At 44.9% G+C, this 22,182-nt stretch overlaps 1 long non-coding RNA gene across 1 annotated transcript; it reads right to left on the bottom strand.

The window, feature by feature from the left end:
- Positions 1-13,514: 13,514 nt before the first annotated feature.
- On the bottom strand, positions 13,515-21,775 carry LOC120095855 (uncharacterized). Its single transcript, XR_005491731.2, has 3 exons — positions 21,671-21,775; positions 16,472-16,614; positions 13,515-13,706 (listed from the first exon to the last, which is right to left on the bottom strand). It is a non-coding gene; the product is annotated as an uncharacterized LOC120095855 (long non-coding RNA).
- Between the last annotated feature and the right edge of the window lie 407 nt (positions 21,776-22,182).

The raw sequence follows: 22,182 nt of genomic DNA, 5'->3' as shown, positions 1-22,182 counted from the left end.
AGAAAGGGAGGGAGGGAGGGAGGGGGAGAGGGAGAGAAAGACAGACAGACAGACAGACAGACAGACAGACAGAAAGGGAGACTGGAGAGATGGCTCAGCAGTTAAGAGCAGTGACTCCTCTTCCAGAAGACCCAGGTTCAATTCCCATCGCCAACATGGCAGCTCACAATTGTCTAACTCCAATTCTAGGAATCTGGCATCCTCCCACAGACAGGCATACAGGCAAAACATCAATGAACAGGCAGGAAGGGAAGGAGAGAGGGAAGGAAGAAAGGAGACATTGGACATGATGAGTGTACACCTTTAATCTCAACAGTTAGGAGGCAGAGAGAGGGAGAGCTCTATGAGTTCAAGACCAGCTTAGTCTACAAAGTAAATTCCAGGCTACATAGTGAGACCCTGTCTGAAAAAAAAATCAGGCTGGATTTTATAGAGTCAAGGTATGTACTTGTGATCCCCAGTGCTGGGGAGGTAGCAACAAGATGATCCTGAGGCTGCCTGGGCAGGCAGAGTAGCTTAACGGCCAAGCTCCAAGCCAAGGAAAAATCTTGTCTCCAAAAGCAAGGTGAACAGCAACAAAGGACTGATATCAACAGTTGTCCTCTGACCTACACACACACACAGACACAGGCATGAATGTACACAAACACACATACACATGAAGGCATATAGACATGTGCATGTGTCCATGTGTACAAACCCACACACACACACACACACACACACACACACACACACACACACACACCAAAGGAAAGTTCCAGCAGAGATTATACAAGCTGGTTTAGTGTGTTTATCAAGTGCCTGCTAGAGAACCACAGGGTGGGAAACATTAACTGTAATATTGGAAAGCCCCTTAGGTGTCGTCTGGGGAAATGGTGGAATCCCAACATTTGACTCTCACATAAGCTAGAAAATATGATTATATGTTCTTTTTCCATCCTCCGTCGAAAAGCATCCTTCGGTGTAATGGTTCATTGATGAAAAAATGTCTGCTCTACTCATTTTTTTGCTTTAATTTTCAATAAAAAAATTTATGTGTGGGCAATTAGCCCTGCAAGAACATGCTCGACCATGATGGATGGGCCGAGTCTTAGCTAAGACGTCTACTGGCACATGTGGTAAGTTTCTGTTCAGACTGGAGATTCGTCCGGGAAAGGAATCCCTGCCTTCAAACACAGGCAGCCAGCCGCTCCCTCTTCTGCACTTTTGGGTGTTGGCAAAGGGGGTAGGGAAGGAAGGGTGTGAGGAAGGGAGGGTGTGAGAGCATTCTGAAAGAGTTCTCTCCAATTAAGTTCACCCCTGGGGTGATCCTCTCTGAACACTGCAAACCTCACTCAGGTCTACTCCACCCCTTGTCTCTGGGTTTCAAAGCACATCGACGACAACCCTGGAACCTGGACTTACTCCTTTCTTTGACTCTTGTTTATCATCTTGTTGGAGGGCAGCTACTTCACACGGTCAGCTTGTGAACAGGAGCATCCCACCTGATACTGATCCTAGACAGGAGCGCTACCACTGAGCCGCACCCCCAGTGTGGATTCTAGGTGAACACTCTAGCACTGAGTTAGATCCCTAACCCTTTTATTTTTAACTCTATCTTTTTAACTATTCCAGTTAGTAGTTTGTTTCTTTGGTTGGTTGGTTGGATGGTTGGTTGGTTGATTTAGTTTTTGGATGTGTGTGTGTGTGTGTGTGTGTGTGTGTGTGTGTTTGAACACATGTGCGAATTGCCTGCCTGGGCATTTGTATAAAGGTCTTATGTCAACATGACGCAAGCTGGAGTTATCACAGAGAAAGGAGCCTCTGTTGTGGAAATGCCTCCATGAGAACCAGCTGTAAGGCATTTTCTCAACTAATGATCAAGTGGACCCAGCCCATTTTGGGTGGTGCCATCCCTGGGTCTGGTGGTTCTGGGTTCTATAAGAGAGCAAGCTAAGCAAACCAGGGGAAGCAAGCCAGTAAGTAACATCCCTCCATGGCCTCTGCATCAGCTCCTGCTTCCTGACCTGCTTGAGTTCTAGTCCTGACTTCCTGTGGTGATGAACAGCAACTTGGAAGTGTAAGCTGAATAAACCCTTTCCTCCCCAACTCGTTTCTTGGTCCTGATGTTTTGTGCAAGAATAGAAGTCCTGACTAAGACAGGTCAGATGACAACCCTATAGGAGTTGATTCTGTCCTTCCACCATATGGATCCCAGAGAATGGAATCCAGATTGTCATTCTTGGTGAAAACACCTCAACCTGCCAAGCCATGTCACCGGCATGGTTAATTTCCTGAACTGACGTCAAGGCAATGTGAAACATCCAAGAACTAACAATGTAGATATGGTCCCTCTTTGCGTGAGTTCCCCATATTTCCCTATCTGCTACACTGAATACATTCTCCAAAGTCCACAGGTTGGAAACTTAATCCCCAATATGACTATATAGAAAGGAAGTTTAAGGAATGATTTGGCCTTGAAGCCTATTCCTGGAAAAAATATAATTAATACTGTTATCATAGCAATAGTCTTAGAGGAGAAGGAATGGAGAGAGCTCCTTTTTTTTTCTTTAAAACAGGGTGTAGCAGTGCAGACTTAGGATCCCACTGCTAGGGAGGCAGAAACAAAAGTATCCCTGATACTTTGGGCCTAACCAAATTAGGAAGCCCAAGGCAACGACTCTATTTCAAAAGATAAGACAGGTAGTGGGCTGAGGAAGGATAGATGAGGTTTGCCTCTGGCCTCCACATGGGCATCCACACATACGCATGAATGTGTATGCATGTGAAAGGAAAAGGTTTAAAATTGCCCCCTAGACAAAAGTTGAAGCCAAAAGCTGGCCCTGCAACTGCCTGTTCCAGGAACTAGCTGATCACAGAAAGAGTAATTGCACCAGCTGGTTCAGCCACTTTGTTCCAGAAACTAGCTGACCATAATAGCAGCTGACCATAATAGCAGGAACTAGTTAACCATAAAGTTAGATTAAAATCTTAAAGAACAATCATGAGAAGCAGGAGGTTCTTCCTTGTGATTCGGTATGGTTTTTCCTTTAAATACCCCTTCTCCCAACCATTCTAGGTCAAACTCCTCTACCCCTGAGTGGGATACAAGTCTCGACTTCAGTGCACTGGTTTCTATCGTCCCTATCAATAAACCTCGTGTCATTGCATCAAGATCGGTCTCTCATGAGTTCTTGGGGGGTCGCATCATCCCAAGACTTGAGTGAGGGTCTCCCCACTCCAGGGGTCTTTCGCATGCGAACACTAATGCTTGCAGATGCAAACACACACACACACACACACACACACACACACACAAATGTGTGTACACAAAACACTAAATAATAAATAGAAAGAGTACCATCCCTCAGAGCTGCTTTTATTGGCAGACACAGCAAGTGAGAAAGAAGGGACCAGCCAGTGGAAAGCCCGGTGCGATGTAAAAGTCCCTGGCACAATGCTATAGTATACACACTCGAAACCTCTCAGCAATACCATTCTGGAAAACAATAAAAGCCACGAATTTCACATGGACGACCAGGGCAACACTGCTCACACTATGCCTGGCATTTCAAGGTATTCCTTTGACCCTCTCCCCACCCTAGCCAGAGAAGGAGAAAGCAGTCCCTTCTCCCTGAATCTTTAGGTACTTTTTCAGAGACAAATAACTTAGAAGAAAAGATTTCCTTTAGGCGATACCTAAAAGAATCACAGTTGGCATACAACAGAGGGGTCTGCCTACTCCCACTGGCTGTAATAAGTATCACGTAGCGAAGTTTTGAAACTGGCCTAGGGGTCCATCTGTGTTTGAATGGATGGAGGAAATGGAGTACGTGACCACAGTGGAGTATTGTCTAATGCTGCCAAGATACTTGTTCTTTCCCTCAGTACTTCTCTTTCTGTTAACCCATGTGGTAGTTTGAGTTAAATTGGTCCCTATAAGTCCATGGGGAATTGCACTATTAGGAGGTGTAACCTTGTTGGACTAGGTGTAGCTTTGTTGGAAGAAGTGGATCACTAGGTCTCAAAAGTTCAAGCCAGTTCATTTCCTGCTGCCTGCTGACCCTCATGTAGATCTCTCAGCTCCTTCTCCAGCACCATGTCTACCTTCCGGCCACCATGCTTCCAGCCATGATGATAATGGATTAAACCTCTGAAACTGTAAGCCAGCCCCAGTGAAACGTTCTCCTTTATAAGAGTTGCCTTGGTTATGGTGTCTCCTCACAGCAGTAGGACCCTTAACTAAAACAACCCTAATGCTTAAGTCTATGTCCAAAATTATTTCCCTTATAAAGTCCAGCTCTGCTTCATGGTGGCTCGTCCTGAACTTCTTTTCTGCAATAAAATCAGGAATCCTGCCATCACCTGCATGGAGGTCTCTGCTAGTGTCAGGCCTCTGCAGGTGGCAGTGTGGAGCTGTGTCTCCTGCCCACTTCCCAGTGCCCATGAAGATCTAGTCGGTTTCTATCTGTGCTTCCTACATTGCTACCAGCAAGCTCACATCTGTTCTTTCTCCCTTTGAAGATGGCTACAATACTTCTCCCTCCTCTCAATAGCTGCTCATCCTGGAGCAAAATGGAAACATGTGATCTTTATCTTCCCTTCTCTGGGTGGCAGCCATCATGTGGCCCTCTCTTCTGCTGCGTTTGGCCCCCAGTGGCCTGAGCCTTAGCCTCACCCAAGCTGTGCCCCTGGAGCCATTTGCTCTGCAAGGAGTTTTTGGTGATGGTCTTGTCTCCAGCCCTGAATCTCTTTCGTCTTTACGCACATAGGAATTTTAAAGGAAATCTGAACCAGATGCCACTGGGACCTTTACATTTAATTCATCTGAAAGCTGTCTGGAAAAGGAGTTTGGGAGCCTATAACCCATTTTTTTTAATAATCTTTGTTTGGGTTTAAAAAACAACTGTAAAACTTTTCCAGAAATCAAGTTTTATGCTAGGTCCTTTTTCCACTTCTGCTCTGTCTTCCCCTGCCTTTGTCTCCCCCTGCCCTCTAAAATAGAACCACTTGTGTCTGAACTAATGGTTACCATTCAACACACGTGTTGGATGGCTTTTCCTAGGGAGCTGTGAACAAAGATCTACTCGCCCCTGACAAGCCAGAGACACAATGGCCAAACAATTCATCCAAGTGGACGAACGACTAAGTTTGCCGGGGTAACTGTCAGGAGCCTAGATGACCTAAAGGCATATTGGATCACCAGAAAAGCCACCTTACCCTGGATGATAACTCTTAAATGCTCAGCAGTTAAGAGTTCCTCAGTTAGCCATGGTAGCAGATGTGTTAGCAGTTCCATGACCATAAACATAGACAGTGGCACTGTATTGTTTGAAGGGGGCGGTTCTGGTGGTCCTGTTCCCCAGTTGGTTCTTAATCTGTCAGTAAAGAAAGCTGGGGAGGGGGGACAATTGCTGGGTAAAATGTATAGGCAGGACTCCCGGGTCTCTGGAGGGGGCAGGGAGATGGAAGGAAAGAAGGAGTTTTCTGCCACGCTTTGGAGGAAGAAGAAGCCAGCAGCCCTGTGAGGTCTCTGGAAGAGCTGGAGCCTGTGCCCACTACTACAGGCGGGTGCTTATGAATGTTTGGCGGAGACTAGGTGAGACTAGCCATTGAAGATTAGGGCAGGGGGAAGAAAAGGACACTATAAAGGACACGCTTTTCCAGGTGGGAGACAGTAACACCCAGCAACTGTGTCCTAAGGCAAGATGAAAAGGGACAAACTCTGTGTGTGTGTGTGTGTGTGTGTGTGTGTGTGTGTGTGTGTGTGTGTGTGTGTGTGTTATCTACGGATTCAAGGCAAGCTAGGAGAAGGCTGGTAGCAGTGCAGTCACCTCCCAGAGCTAAAGGCAGGTAGAACAAAAGGGAAGTGGGGTGGGGGCTGGTAGCACAGCTGTTTTCCTGGTAGTAGCATAAAGCTACGTGCTACATTGTTCTGCTGTGTGTGTGTGTGTGTGTGTGTGTGTGTGTGTGTGTGTGTGTGTGTGTCTGTGTGTACAGCAGGCATGTCTGTATGCATGTGCAGGTACAGATTCACTTGTGTGGAAGCCATTGATCAGTATTGGTGTCTTCCTCAGTCACTCTTTCTACCTTATTTTATTATTCAGGGTCTCTCACTGAACTGCGAACTCACCTCTTTCACAAATCAGCTAATAAGTGATCCTCCTGTCTCTGCTTCCTCAGTGCTAGGATTACAGGCACGTGTGTTGAGTTTGAATCCCCAGCATCCACGTCAAGAGGCAGATCTCTCAGACTGAGAGATCAGCGAGCATGAAGAAAGAGGGCAACCTAGAAATAGAGCCAGTGTTTAAACTCTCAAAGCTTGCCCCCGATGACATACTTCCTCCAGCAAGGCCACATCTAAATCTTCCCCCCAAACAGTGACATCAACTGGGAAACAAGTGCTCAAATACATGAGCCCATGGGGGACAACGCTCTTGTTCAAACTACCACACTGGGTTACCTGAGATCTTGTCTCAAAAAGAGAAAGGGATCTGGGAAGATGGCTCAGTTGGCAAAGTGCTTGGGACACACACACACACACACACACACACACACACACACACACACGTGAGGACCTTAATTCAGATCCTCAGCACCCATGGATACCACCAAAAGCTGAATGCTAGTGTCTACCTATAATCCCAGCACTGGTGCAGGGCAGAGGGGGAAGGAGAGACTGACCAATCTCTAGAGTTCACTGGCCAGCCAGTCTGTATAAATCAGTGTGTTCTGGGTCAAGGAATAGACTCTGTCTTGAAAAACTTAAGGTTAGAAGCTTGTTGAGGAAGAAAACACCAGCACAACCTCTGGCCCACACACACTCATGCAAACCTGTGTCTCACACACACACACACATGCACGCAACATGCACACACTTATGTACACACACACACATGCACGCAACATGCACACACTTATGTACACACACACACACACACACACACACACACACACATGTACGCACACAAATTTCCAGTATCATTGGTTCTGATTGTTCCAAGATTGGAACAACCTACGATTATTCAGAGCTTTCTGTCTATCTTATCTGAGCCTAACAAATGAAGACACTCCCTTCATGAAATGAGTATCAATGCATTCAAAAAGACTGGTCAACTACAACAGGCCTTTAACTTCGAGACTTGTCCCCTCTGAGTGCAAGCAATACTCCCTCCGATGCCGTTCGGGGACCTCCACCTCCCCCACTAGAACACCCGCACCTCCGTTTGTTTGGTCTCCTAACATCTCATGACATTTTTCTGCCATTACAGCTGACACCTCCTAGGTAATGGGACCAAGTATCAGTCATAATTCACAGTTGCCTCTCAATGACGATTGCATTCCTTAATGTTATCTCCATGCTCGGGAATCCCCACTGGGGCAATATTGCCTTTTTTGAGTCGTCAGTTAATTTGTTCATTTCCATGTGCATTATTGAAAGCACTCTGAGTCTTAATTAGTCCTCTTTAGCTGCTTTTCCCTGCAGTCCCGTGTCACAGAGCCAAAGGCACCGAAGCACGGTGAGGAACAGGCCTAATTAACAGGCCCATGACTCAAACTCCAAGAAGATAGAATCTGCAGAGAGAGAGAGAGAGAGAGAGAGAGAGAGAGAGAGAAAGAGAGAGAGAGAATATGGAGCTGCCTGGCATTGCCTTTGTTACAAGAAACTATTCCTTTGGCCCAATTCCAAGTGATTCTGGAAGGGATATCTGCTGCAGATTTGGGACCTCATCACCTCAAGTACCTGCTTGGGGCTATATATCTCTGAGGGCTCTTCCTGACTGACTAAAGCTTCTCTAACCACAAGCTAAAATAAGCCTTTCCTTGTATTTTCCTTCCCCCTTCCCCTAGCCACTCTCTGTGGTCTTGTACATGCCAGGCTAGCCTAGAGCTCAATGAGTAGCTGAATATAACCTTAAAATCTTGATCCTCCTGCCTCCACCTCCTGGGTCAGGTGCGAACTAACATGCCCATTTTTTGTGCAGTGCTGGAGACCAAGTCCGGGACCTCACATATTCAAAATAAGCTTTCTATCAACCGAACTGCGTCCTCACCACTGGTTTTTCCTTCTGAGTGCTTCCTGCCTGGTGTTTCAGTAACCACAATGATAATAGTAACTGAAATCGATGACCTCTTCCTTATACCCAGTTAAGAAGTCTGCAGTTGGTTTTTATACTTCCTGAGATACGGGATACAAGAGAAGCACTGTGAGAAAGAGCATGGCGAGCTCAGCTTTGAATCCAGTGGCTTCATCCATATTCATGAGATAGGCGATGCAGGCAGTTACAGACACAAGGATTTGAAGATGTGCTAACCAGGTTGGCACATTGGTATGATGCATGGATGCTTTAAAAGGATGGACGAGATCATCTCTAAAAAGCATATTTGAAATTCCTTCCCTATCTACACAATCTATTTAGAACATTTTAGTGGATACCTACAACAACAGATAGTCCCAGGAGTTACACATGTGCACAGTGATACTGCAGTGGCTGATAATTAAGGCAGCTAAGTGATTGATGGGAGGGTAGTATATACAATGAGTATACACTGAGTTAACGGGGGACTAATGAGAGGGTAGCATATACACCATTGTGTTGTGTGGTAGTTCCCTTTGTGTTGAAACATCCCCAAGAGGGAGAAAATGTCACATGGGACCTAGGAAGTAAACAAAAGGTCTCATATCTGAGAAAAAAGAAATTTGGAAGATTTGGGGAAGAGAGGTCCCCAGTAATATAAAAAAGACTGACCAGCTTAACTGGATAAAAAAAAAAAGCAATTCTCAAGACTGTTAAGCTGCCTGCAGGCTGTGTAGAGAGCTCCGGGGCTTCAGCTTTCATAAGCTGTCACCCATGCTGAGGTGGTCTTTTTGGTGATGCATCTGCATTTGAGTCACCCTTGCTCCTCCTGTAAGCAACAACAATGAAAACACATTGGTTCACCAAGTTGGGCGTTAGTACAGTCCTTTGGTCTCTTGAGTTTTCTTTCTACAGTGACTAGACATGTGTATTGTATTTTCCCCAGGAAAAGTTACACAGGACACAGAGATAAGCTGGACAACACTCTATGTGATAACTGACCTGGGTAACTATTGACTAAGAGATGGGTAGTGTATACAGGTGGATACACACACAGGACAGAGAGATGAGTCACATCCCCAGACAGACAGTGGGCTGGTGCAAGATGTCATCACACTTCACTGAAGTGTGACAATTTAATACTTTTGAATCTTAGTTAACCTAAAGCTCACAAGGTAGAACACAAAGAAGGGAAGAGCTCCGTAGTACTGAGATGGACCAGATCCAAGCATTTAAGAAGAGAACAGTACAAAAAGGAAAATACAATGGAGATATGACAGGAGATAATTATTTAGTGGGTTTTATGTCAGCTACTGTATCAAGTGTTTATATATTTACACTAGTTCATTCCTCTTAACAATCCTATGATCCAGGGCACAGAGAGATGTATGAAACTTACCAATTCTGGTTAGCTTTAATCGTCAACTTCACACAACCTAGAATCACCTGAGAAGAGAGTCTAAAGTGAGAAATTATCTAGATCAAGTTGGCCAGTGGGTATGTATATAGAGATTTGTCCTGATTATCAATTGACCCTGCTGACTGTGGGAAGCATCATCCCCTAGGCTGTACCCTTAACCATATGAAAAACAAAGAAAGCTGAACAAAAGTGAGAAGCAGCAAGCAAGCAATATGAGCACATTTATTTCTCTTCTCTTGACTATGAATGTGATATGACTAACTAGCTAGAGTTTCCTGTCTTGATCTCCAAAGAATAATGAACTGTAACCAGGAACTGTAAAACAAACAAACCCTTGCCTCACTTTCATTATCTTTGGTTGAGGTATCATAGCAACAGAAATAAAATGAAAACATTATACACAACAAGATTTAAAACATGCTGTGTGTGAAGGGGAGGGTTTACTCTGTAGCCCAGGGCTCCCTGGAACTCAATATGTTGCCTTGAACTCACTGCAAGTCTTAGTCTCCCAAATGCTAGGATTCCAAGTGTGAGCCACCACGCCCAACTATGTTGTTCTATTCACATACTCCAAAATTCATACATCAACCGCAAACCTGGAAAGAGATCGTTTCAAGTAAGGTCAAGTCATCTGTGGTTCTGATGCTTTTAAACTGTCCAGTAAGAATGATTGATTTTTGTTGAATTCAACATAAACCCAGTCATTCATGAAGTAGGTCAGCCTACCTTCTCTTGGGTGAAAACTGGAATTTGAAGAGAAAAATGAATATGGAGAACAAAGAAGTAACACAGACAATCCTTTCAAGGATTGCATCCCTGGCCAAGCATGATAGCATCTACCCACGATCCCAGCTGCTGGGAGAATGAGACAAGAGGACTTCTACAGGTTTGGGGCTATCTCAGGATATTCAGTGAGTACCAGGCCAGCCATAGCTAAAACTCACCACCACCCACTTCCTTAGGAAAGTAAAATGGAGTCAAGAATATTCAGATTTTTTTTATGAGAGACTAGCATGATCAACTGATATTGGGAAGTTTAGAAAGAGAATAGGAGAGAATTTCCATGAGTGACATCACCGGGTAAATGGGGGAGACAGGGTCGGCAGCCCAGTTGAAGATACTAACCTTAGCCTGGATGAAGAATGTCTTTTCCAGTTGTTATGAAATGCTTTCCCTGGGGAGACTTAAACAAATATCTACCCACTCCTTGTACAGGACCAGCAATAAACCAAGTAGGGAGCACAAATTTGGAGCACAAATTAATTTGCATAGGCCACCCCAAGGCAGCTTCACCACAAAAAGTCTCACCCTAACATGGATGACAACTTCCCTATGGATGCACAGATGGAATCCTACGTTCTAGTTAAGGCTAACTCTCTACAATCTGTGTATTCTAGCAGTTCATAAGACCACAAAAACATGTGTAACTATAGCAGAGTTACGTATAAATTGCTAGGAGGCATAAGAAGGGGTGACTGGAATCACAGGTGAGGGGCTTAATGACCCACTCCACCCTTCTATGAGGAAGCATCAACAGTGGACAAACCCCATCTCAGAGGTCCCTTCCAAGTAGACACAGCTCTTCTGACACAATTGATGGATGCTATGCCCAGAAGATGGTGCTGTCCAACACCACTGAATGAAAGAAGACGGTGCCCTGTATGGAAGTGAGAATTCCAAAGGGAATCTGAAGGAGTTCACTTGGTTTCCTCTATGAATTGTAAAGCAAGAGCGTCCATTACACAGATGGATGGAGGTAACAGTTAAAAATGGTAGGGCACTGTCTTGCTGCTTCCTCATTCAAGAGTTAAGAAGCACAGACCATCTTTATCCATCATACCTACCTTCCTGTTGGCACATAGAAGATGACAGATAACCAGTGTTTCTAAAAGACATTGAATAGGATCAAGGTTCCAGAGAATCTCAAGGTGAAACCTTAAAGGGGAGTGGAGTGAGCTAGGATGGTTTGTCCTTGGCAAAGTCAAGGTTCCCCTGATCTAGACCTGAACATGTACAATCAAGAAATATTGACTTGCTCCACAGTCTTCCTCTAGCTAGCATCCTGATGCTCCCCGAGGAAGCTTTAAATGCTTGAAGGATAACAGCACATGGCAGTTAATCTTGATTGTCGATGTGACTGGATTGAGAGACACATAGGAGATGGGTAAAGCACACTTCTTGATGTGTCTATGAGGGTCTTTTCAGCGATTCCTAGACCACAGGAGCATCAACCGAATGGATGGGTCATTCCATGGATGAATTCAAACTCTCAACAGACCAAGGGATGGGAATATAACTCAGTGGTAGAGCACCTGCTGAGACTCCCTCAGCAAGGGGTTAGGGACATGGCTCAGCCACAGGGCTCCTGCCTAGAATTAGCTAACGAGGGACTGAACACACAGTTCAATGGCAGAGCACTTGTCTAGCAGGCCTGCAGCACTGACATTCACAGAACGAAGTGAATGAAAAGAACACGCTATGCCATAAGAAGAGTATGCTGAAGACTTAGTGCCCAACTGGTGGTGCCCTTGAGAAGTTCTTGGATCATGGGGGCTCTGACTTCATCAGTGTAGAGATCCATATTTGATGGTATTAGTGGGAGTGACAAAAACTTAAGAGGTGGGGGGTCTGGCTGGAGAGAAAGTAGATCAGTGAGGATGTGCCTTGGGGAAACATCTTGTCCCTAGCCCCAGCTCTTGCTTCTCTTTTTGCTGGCTGCTCTGAGGTCAGCAGTTCTTCTCCATCCTACCCTCCTGCAATGTTGTTCTGTCTCACCAAGGAGCCAAGCAACAAAGTCTAATGACCATATACTAAAAGTTCTGAAACTATGAGCCAAAGCAAACTCTTCTCTCTGTACTGGCTGGTTTTGTGTATCAACTTGACACAAACTAGAGTTATTACAGAGAAAGGAGCCTCCCTGGAGGAAATGCCTCCATGAGATCCAGCTGTAAGGCATTCTCAATTAGTGATCAAAGGGGGGAGGGCTCAACCCATTGTGGGTGGTGCCATCCCTGGGCTGGTAATCCTGGTTTCTGTAAGAAAACAGGCTGAGTAAGCCAGGGGAAGCAAGCCAGTAAGCAGCACCCATCCATGGCCTCTGTATCAGCTCCTGCCTCCAAGTTCCTGCCCTGTGTGAGTTCCAGTTCTGACTTCCTTTGGCGATGAACAGTAATGTGGCAATATAAGCTGAATAAACTCTTTCCTCCTCAACTTGCTTCTTGGTCATGATGTTTTGTACAGGAATACAAACCCTGACTAAGATACTCCTCTTTAAGTTGTTTTTCTTTCTGGTATTTATTACAGTAACAAGGGAAAATCTGACTAGCAGAAACTGTTTCCATAAATAAACACCCATTTTTACTACTTGTGTGTGTTCAGCTTCTATCATAGCTTGCATTCTGGGCCTTTTTGAGAATCTGAAGCTTCTCCCTGCCTCCTGAAATGTGCATTGGTACAAAAAAAACATAAAATGGGCTGCCTTAAATGATGACAGACTCTCTGAAGCTCTTCTAGAAGCCCCAAGGATAGCCTCACCAGAGGGGAGCATCTGCTGTTCAAAGCTTCTCAATTCTGCTTCAGTTAACAGATTATATATCCATACTACACGTACTTACTAGAGAACTCAGTGACTAGATCAAGAGGATAAAAGGTTTTGGGGTGGGGAGATAATGCAGTGGGTGAACTGCTTGCTGTGCATGTATGAAGACCCAAGTTCAGATCCCCAGCACCCAATTTTTCAGGGCATAGCAACTGTAGAGGGCCGCTTTAACATTCGCCACCACAAGATGGCGCTGGCTTCCACTGTGCCCCACGTGGAAGGCCAGGATAGCTCCCGCCATTACAAGATGGCGCTGGCCTCCGCTGCACCAGCCGACTTTCAAGAAGTTAACTGTGTGCACATGTGCAAGAGTGCCTTAGTGCCAGGTCTTTGCCCACTCTGGGGCGTGCCTTATGAGATCATGGGTGAGCGACCAATCAGGTGTGGATGTGCCTCGCTAGGGTGTATATAAGCCATGCCATGCGGGCGCGCGGGGCTCTCTTTAAGATTTAATAAAAGGTTTTGGCTGCTGCAAGGATTCGTATGTCCCCGCGTGTTTTCTTGCTGGCGAGGTCATGTGTGGGACAAGCAACATGTCCTATAACCACAGTGCTGGGAGGTAGAGACAGGTGGCACTCTGGCCATCCAGTCTAGCAGCAGTGGTGAGCTCCAGGTTCAAGAAGAGACCCTGTATCAAAAAATTAAGAAAAGGTAAAGAGTGATAAAGACATCCAAAGACAACCTGTGGCTTCCACACGTACATTCACATATGTGCTCACTCCCAAAACATGTGTATAAGCCTTGATCACAGACACATGCACCCCTCCAAAAAGAGAGTGAAGGAAGAGAAAGAAGAGGAGATGGAGGAGAAGGGGAGGAGGAGGGGGGGGAGGAGGAGAAAGGATCCATTAGTCTGCTTTTGCCAGGTTATGATGTGTAAAGAGCAACCCCACAATGGCTCACAATACAGTTACATTTGCTGCTTGAGTTTCTTGTCCTTCTTGGATCATCTGTCCCTTGCTTGTCTTACTCATCTAAGATCACAGATTAAAGATGTGCAGTCACCTTCTGAATTTACTTACCTGAGTGCAGAGCAGATGCCAAACCTTATGGAATTCTCTTAAACTTTTTGCTTGGAGGCTAGAAAGGTGGCTCTTTAAGGAGACCTAGGTCAGATTCCCAGCACCCATGTCTGGTGACTCACAAACACCTATAACTCCATCTCTAAGAAATATGATGCCCCCATAGACCTTGATGGACACCCACACTCATATGCAGTTATGCATCCACATGTGCATATTTATGTGTATGTGCATGCACACACACACACACACAATTTAAAATAATAAAAGTAAGTCTTTAAAGTCTTTGCTTAGACACAGCATCCTACCTCAGGCTACATTCGATTGCTCTAAACAGGTGTTACTGACAACACGAAAGGAGAGGCTAGCTTTCTGTAGGTTGTAGGGAGATGGTCCATTGTAAAAAGCACTGCCTAGCCACATGCATGTGAGAACAGAGTACAGTTCTATTAGCATCCAGAAAGACACCTGCGAGGTCATCAGAATCATCACTGCCAGAGCTAAATGCTTGGAGACAGTCAAGATCAGCTGCTAACAAAGCAGAAGTCAGAGATTGTCACCAAGAGGATTCACAAACTCCTGTGAACATGAACAGTATGCAACTTCACATTTGCTCGCCCTGGCATCTTGGTTTGGGTTAGTGTTGCTGGGATGAAGCACCATGACCAAAGCAACTTGGGGAGAAAAAGGGTTTATCCAGCTTAAGCTTCTAGATCACAGTTCATCATCGAAGGAAATCAGGACAGGAACTCAAGCAGGGCAGGAACCGAGAGGCAGGAGCTGAGGTAGAGGCCATGGATGCACGCTGCTTACTGGCTTGCTCCTCATGGCTTGCTCAGCCTGATTTCTTATAGAACCCAGAACCGCCAGGATGGGTTCTTATAAAACCTAAGGATGGCACCACCCATGATGGGCTGGACCCTCCTCCATCAATCACTGGTTAAGAAAATGCCCTTCAGGCTGAATACAGCATGACCTTATGGAGGCATTTTCTTATTCCATGTTTCCTCTTCTCAGATGACTTTAACTTGTATCAAGTTGGCATAAAACCATGCAGCACATGTGTATAATTTCCTAATTGGCTCAACCCCCATGATATTTTGAAAGAATGAATGAATCTTATAGAAATTACCTCATCCTTTGCCCAGTTCCAAATTTTTATTTTTAATATTTTTATCCTTTGAAGGTTTCATACATTCATATAATGCATAATGGTCATATCCATGTACCATTAACCCTTCCTACTCCTCCCAGTACCTCACTGTGCATCCCTTCCAACTCTAAGACCTCTTTTTTATCATTATCAACAGCCACCTGAGTGCAATTAGTGCTTCCCATATACTCATGGGTATGTGGCCATACACTGGGTCATGAGCAATCTACCAACATCCATGTCTCAAAGGAGAATGAGTTCCCTCCTTTAGCAAACATCAACTTCCAATAGCCCCTTCAATAAGGGTAATGGTTCATGTGCCTCTCTCCCATTCATGTTGAATGGATGGCTTGATCTTGCACAGGTCTGGCACAGATAACCACAGCTTCTGTGAAGTAGATGTCATGTATAGACATGTATTCACAGCTTTCTTCCCTATCCAGCTACAGGCCTCATTTTAAAAAGGCTCCTGAATGAGACACAACACAGCAACCCACGTGGGTCCCCTCCCACATATGCCCTGAATGCTGTTTGCCTGCCTGCCTGCCTGCCTGCCTGCCTGCTTGCCTGCTTGCCTGCTTGCCTGCTTGCCTGCTTGCCTGCTGCCTGCCTGCCTGCCTGCCTGCCTTTAAATCTTGGGAATATCTTCCACTACCCCATAAGTCCCCACTTCTCCTCAGCCCCCCTTAATGAGGCTTGCCTTTGCTTTACTTACTCCTGTGTGTCTGCATCTTTAACCATCAAAAGCACAAGCAAATGGCTCAAGCCGACAAAATGGCTCATCAGGTAAAGGTGCTTGTCACCCCATCTGATGACATGTAAATCCCCAGGGCCTACATGGTAGAGGGAGAAAAGTGACTTCTGCAAGTTGTCCTATGACCTCCACATACATGTGCTCAGATAATACATAAATACATACATATGTACATACATACATGTAATTGTTAAAAATAACTCAAGAATCACTATCTAAAGGTGGTTTTTAATGGCTGTTGTGTGCCCATTACCTTAAGTCCCAGGGTGAAGCCTATCTTGGCAGAAAAAAAAAATCCTGCCACTCTCAAAAAATTGTGTCAATGTGCTGTGACACAATACATTCTCCTCTCACAGGTACATATATGGGGAAAATCACCATAAAATGCAAGGTTTAGTCTAACAAAGAAGACCAGCAGCCATGTCCCAAAGAGAGTGAGTCCCCTCCTCTGGCACATTCTGTACCTTATTTGAGAACATGTCAATCTGTAGGTTCCTAAGTCCCATCCTTGATGCCAGGCAGAAAGACGAGTAAGAAAACGCCACATTGCAGAGAGAAATCCCCATGCAGATTTTCATGCCACGGCCTTTGATGTGAGGGTTGAAGTCTAGGAAAGAAAGAATTATTACAGTTGAGTATCTAGTCTATTAGCTACTCAATGTCCCTGAGAAAATGATCTAACGGCCTGTAAAATTCCCTGTATATTTTATGACTGGGATAAAATGTGGTGCCTTCCAGAGAAGCAATTTGCTTCTTCTGTGAGATGATGAAGTTGACAGGTTATTTAAGTTTTTTTTTATCCGACCTCAGTTACCACAAAGTTTAGGCTTGAATTTCATGCTCACCAGAATTAAGTACGCACCTATCATTTCTGGTTATGTTCTTCTCTTTTCTGTATGGGCTGGGTTTGCTCTTAATTGCTTCAGAGCGTGTGTGTGTGTGTGTGTGTGTGTGTGTGTGTGTGTGTGTGTGTGAATAGAGAGGCAAGAAGGCAATGTCAAGTGTCCTGCTCTACCACCCTCTGCCTTAGTCCCTTGAGACATAACCTGCCCATCAACTGGCTAGCTTGGCTGGCCAACAGCTCCTGGAATCTGCCTATAGTGTGTGCTCATGTGTGTGGTGTGTGTTCACGTGGGCATAAACACCCATACACACCTATGGAGTCCAAAAGAGAACATCAGTTGTCTCCCTCTTATCTTACTCCCTTCCTCGTTCTCTTGAGACAGGCTGTCTTGTTGGGGAACCTTGCTAGTAAGGTCGGAGTACCCCATGACCATTTTGAGCATGGAGCAAAATTGGAGACTCTCTTTCTCATTGGGGCTTTCCTGTCTCTTCCTGTCTTTGTCTGGAAATTGCCCCTCAACACAGGTAGATGGCCTTGTCTGGCATTGTCCAAAAAGTGACCTATACAAAGCTCTCTGCAAGGCTGCATAACAGCACACACATCATACTCTGCTTCCTGTCTGCATAACTGCTATACTAGAGCCAATCAGCCCTTCCTGCTCCCTTGATGCCAGGGCCAATTAGCCCTTTCCACCCCATCCCTAAAAAATGCCCTTATAGACCCTATCCCTGAAACAATAAAGTAGACTAGATTCTCTGCAGCAGTCTCCAGAGGTCTTTCCGCCATATTCACTGTTGTCTGAACATCTCTAACTCTGCCCTCTTTCTCCCTTCAGGCTGGTGGCCAACAGCCTCCAGGGTAAAAGGGGAGGACACAGATGGAGGACCACTGAACCTTCAGCTAGGTAGCCAGAAAGCCACAGCCATCCCCCTGACTCTACCCTGTGCAGCACTGGCGTGGTAATGATGTATACCATGACTGGTTTGTTTTTTTTATACTCATGCTGGGGATTCAAACTAAGGTCCTTACATTTGCTGTCACACACTAAGCCATCTCCATGGGTCCAATTGCTTCATTTTTCAAAGACATTTTTGAAGTTATGTTTCTAGTTTGGAAAAGTAAATATCATGTAGAGATTAAGAAAAGCCAACAAAGGAAAAACATTATTCTATATAATGCCAACTCTGCTTCCTTACTTCTGCAAAAACCGCACTGGTACCATTTTAATATAATCCTTCAGGTACTAGCGTTACATAGAAATGTGTGCAGTATAACTTAAAGAATAAGTTTTCTTTGTTCATCTCTGCTGCCAGGTTCCCCTACAAAGAATTACGCAAGAAAGGCTGATCTGGCAGCTCCTGGATATAATCTCAGAACTTGGGAAAGTGACTAAGGCAGGGCACACAATACTTAGCCATGTATGTATAAGTTTATTTCTGTGTTCTTTACTTTGGAAATTGTTGTTGTTGTTGTTGTTGTTTCCTAACCTTGACCATTTTTCTCGATGTAGCTTCATCATTTTGAAATCAGAAAAAAAAAATATCCTCAGTTTGTTCTCTGGTTTGACTAGTCCGAGACTACCATGGTCTCATGGAAAATTGAAATTAAAAATTGCTTTTGTTATATATTTTTATGAGCAAATGTCACCGGCATTAAAACAGCTTGATCATGGGCCGCATTTGGTAGTACAGGCATTTTCATGGTGTTAATTCTGCTACACAAACCTTAGATATCTTTCCATTTAATGTGCCTCCTTTGATTTCCCCCACCAGAGTCCTGCAGCTTTCAGAATATGCATGCTCACTTCCTTGGCTTGTGTTGTGTACTCGTGCTTTGTGTGCTGTGCTACATAGACATCCTACTTCACACTGCACAAAGTAACAAAAGTCTTTTTGACCATTTGGGTTGCCTCCCATTGCGATTCTGTGGTCATGTCTACTCTCAAGTACATTCTATATCCTTCATACTACATGATGCCAAAACAAAGCTGAAAAGGCCCAGAAGATAAGACATTGTGAGACCAGTGTCTCTCCTTCCAGACTAGGTAGACTGATGGTACAGGAGGCAGATAGGGAAAGAAGAAAGATGTTGATAGGAGGTGAAGTGTGCTGTCCCTACCAGAGGAACAAAATACAGAAAGGTCTCAGATTCCTCCAGAGAAAAGGTCCTCCCTGGACCTCTATGTTGTGTGGCTTTTTCTGAGGCCATTCAAAGAAAGGTTTACTCATTTCAAATAGGATACCAATGGCTGACCAAGATAATCATTCCACTACATTCCAACTTAACATACTAATGAGTTCATTGGGCTTGCTTTCAAGGCAAGTTTGAGTGGTTGCTCACAGGATCATGGTGACTCAGAGACAGCTACATTCATGGAAAGACACCTCTAGCATGAAAACACCCAAAAGCTGAATCACCTGGTGCTCCACACACAACTTACAGGCAGCTTGAATAGCTGCCTCTCTACAGCTATTCTTACTGCTTGTAGAACCTTGAAAAGGAACCTCATGAATCTTTTCAGTTTCAGGGACTTCCTGAAACTGGTGAGTTTCATTCACTGTCTGAGTCTTAAGCCTCCCTCCAGGATGGAATGGTTCAATTTGGAGGAAATAGCTACACAGCAACACATTTTACACAAATAAAATCACCTTCTCTACTGCAGTGAATTCCGAAGTCCCACCCTACTTCTCCCTAGCAAAGGACAAAAACACTAGGATTGGCTCTACAAGAACAGAGTGGGAATCAACCAGAGCTACAGTCATTGAGAGAAGGAGCTACAAATGGATGAGATGGAATTATTTCCATCACTAGGAGGTCTTTGGGAGCATCCCAGTCCTCATGGCTGACACTTTACATGCCGAGGGGCACACTGTACTGCTGTCAGAGTAGAAAATGACTATTCTACCTCTGTCTCCTGGATCTCAGAGGCACAGCTTGAAATTTCGGACCCTCCTTCTGTTTGTGCACCCTCCCTCTCCAGAACAAATGATAACATTTGCATTCTGCTTTCAAAACATATGGAGAGAAGATATCTCAACCCCATTCTGTATCTCAGCGACCTTCAGGTTGGCTCTCGTTTTCTCCATGTTCAATATGGTTGACTGTAGAGACTTTACAAAAAAAATGGTGTGCTGGCTGGCTTGCATACCTTTGTTAGCTTTCTGACACTGGGTGGGAGAGTGGTACTGTCCTGGGGTTGCCATCTAACCAAGGATGCCTTCTTTTTTTTTTTTTTTAGAGTGCCTAAAATCTCTTTTTTTTCCCTTTTTTTTTCTTTATTAACTTGAGTATTTCTTATTTACATTTCGAATGTTATTCCCTTTCCTGGTTTCCGGGCCAACATTCCCCTAACCCCTCTCCCTCCCCTTCTCTATGGGTGTTCCCCTCCCCATCTTCCCCCCATTACCGCCCTCCCCCCAACGATCACGTTCACTGGGGGTTTAGTCTTGGCAGGACCAAGGGCTTCCCCTTCCACTAGTGCTCTTACTAGGATATTCAATGCTACCTATGAGGTTGGAGCCCAGGGTCAGTCCATGTATAGTCTTTGGGTAGTGGCTTAGTCCCTGGAAGCTCTGGTTGGTTGGCATTGTTGTTCATATGGGGTCTCAAGCCCCTTCAAGCTCTTTCAGTCCTTTCTCTGATTCCTTCAACGGGGGTCCCGTTCTCAGTTCAATGGTTTGCTGCTGGCATTCGCCTCTGTATTTGCTGTGTTCTGGCTGTGTCTCTCAGGACCAAGGATGCCTTCTTAGTGCCTCCACACGACACATAAGCAAAATCACATAAGACAACATCTCCCTTCAAAGCTACCTTCGCTGGTCAGTGTCGTGCCCTGTTTAACACTGCAAAGGGCAAGTTGAAGCTAAATCTGCAATGTGCGTGGGTAGGGTTTTTTTTTTTTTCTCCCTTCTTCTTTGTCCTTTAAGTATAAGAATTTCAGAGACATAGTTCTAGGTGTTGATCTGTTCCCATTCTCCCTGCCTGGTGGCTGGTAGGCTCTTTTGATCTGCAGATGTAGAGGGTTGTTTTTTTTTTTTTTTTCTTCCGCAGCTCAGAAGCTGTTCTGTTGTTTCTATGAGTGCTGTTATGTCTCCGTGTTCAGTGACAAAGGTTTTTCTGAAGCGCCATTGTCTGTCCCCTGGAGCTGTCCTTACCTCTCTTGAGTTTCCATTTCTCATCATTCTGTCCTAAGCCGAGCAGTGTGCTTAAGTTAACATCCATTTGGCAGCCTGCAAACAGGCTGCATGGATTTAAATAGGTCAGAATTCTACCTCCTTCTTCCTCTCCAGCTCGAGGCAATTTACTGCCTCCCTTACATAGGTGAATTCCAAGGTAGGCATGGGGGGTACACACCTGTGATCCCGGCACGTAGGAGGGGGAGACAGGCCATGAGTTCAAGATCATCCCTGGTTGCATGGTGAGTTCAAGACTACCATGAGATACCATTTCAAAAACAGAACCAAAAAGGTTAGTTATACCCATTTGGCATGGAAACAGGAGATGGGGAACTACTTTTATTCCTAAGTTGCAAGAATCACATATCTAGACAGAATGTCAGAAACTTCTAGAAGAAACTATAACTATTCTAGTTCTTTCGCACATTCATTATGAAGCTGGTCTCTGATCTACAAAAACAAAGAAACAAAACAACAACAGCAAGCCATGGGGAGTTGGATCAGAAACTGGTTCTTGGCTGGAAAAATAATATGCCTTGTCACTGATTATAACCAACCAGTTTTTGTTGTTGAGACCAAACCAGGAAGGGCCCTGGCCATATATTCATGGCCTCCCCAAATAAGTAACACACTGTGCATTCTCTTACCCACATATGAGAGACAAGAACTGAAGTTCACTCTGGCTAGATTTTAAGTGAATCTTCTAATCGTGGTCACATTAGAGGGACTTCAGTTATTCTTGTCATTTCCTGTATGGGACAGGTCAGTGGAGAATATGTCTCAGGGCTGAGGTCATGTCACCATGGATCACAATGAGTAAATTGTTTGCCATGAGTCTTAGTTAGGGTTTCTACCATGGTGATAAAACACCATGACCATAAACAAACCTGGGGAGGAAAAGGTGCATTTCAGCTTATAACTCGCAGGTCAGACTCCATTGCTAAGGAAAGTCAGGGCAGGAGTTTAAAGAGGGCAGGATCCTAGAGGCAAGAGCTGATGTAGTAGCCATGGAGGAGAGCTACTTGTAGGCTTGTTCCCCATGGCTTGCTCAGCCTGCTTTCTTATACCACTCAGGAATCACCGGCCCAGGCATGGCACTGCCACAGTGATCTAGACCCTCCCATATCAATCGCTAACCAAGAGAATGCACTGCAGACTT

The sequence above is a fragment of the Rattus norvegicus genome, chromosome 12, assembly GCF_036323735.1.
Source record: "Rattus norvegicus strain BN/NHsdMcwi chromosome 12, GRCr8, whole genome shotgun sequence".
NCBI classification, from domain to species: Eukaryota; Metazoa; Chordata; class Mammalia; order Rodentia; family Muridae; genus Rattus; species Rattus norvegicus.
The sequence above is the reverse complement of the archived record's forward strand: the minus strand, read 5'-3'. Positions and strand labels throughout refer to the sequence as shown.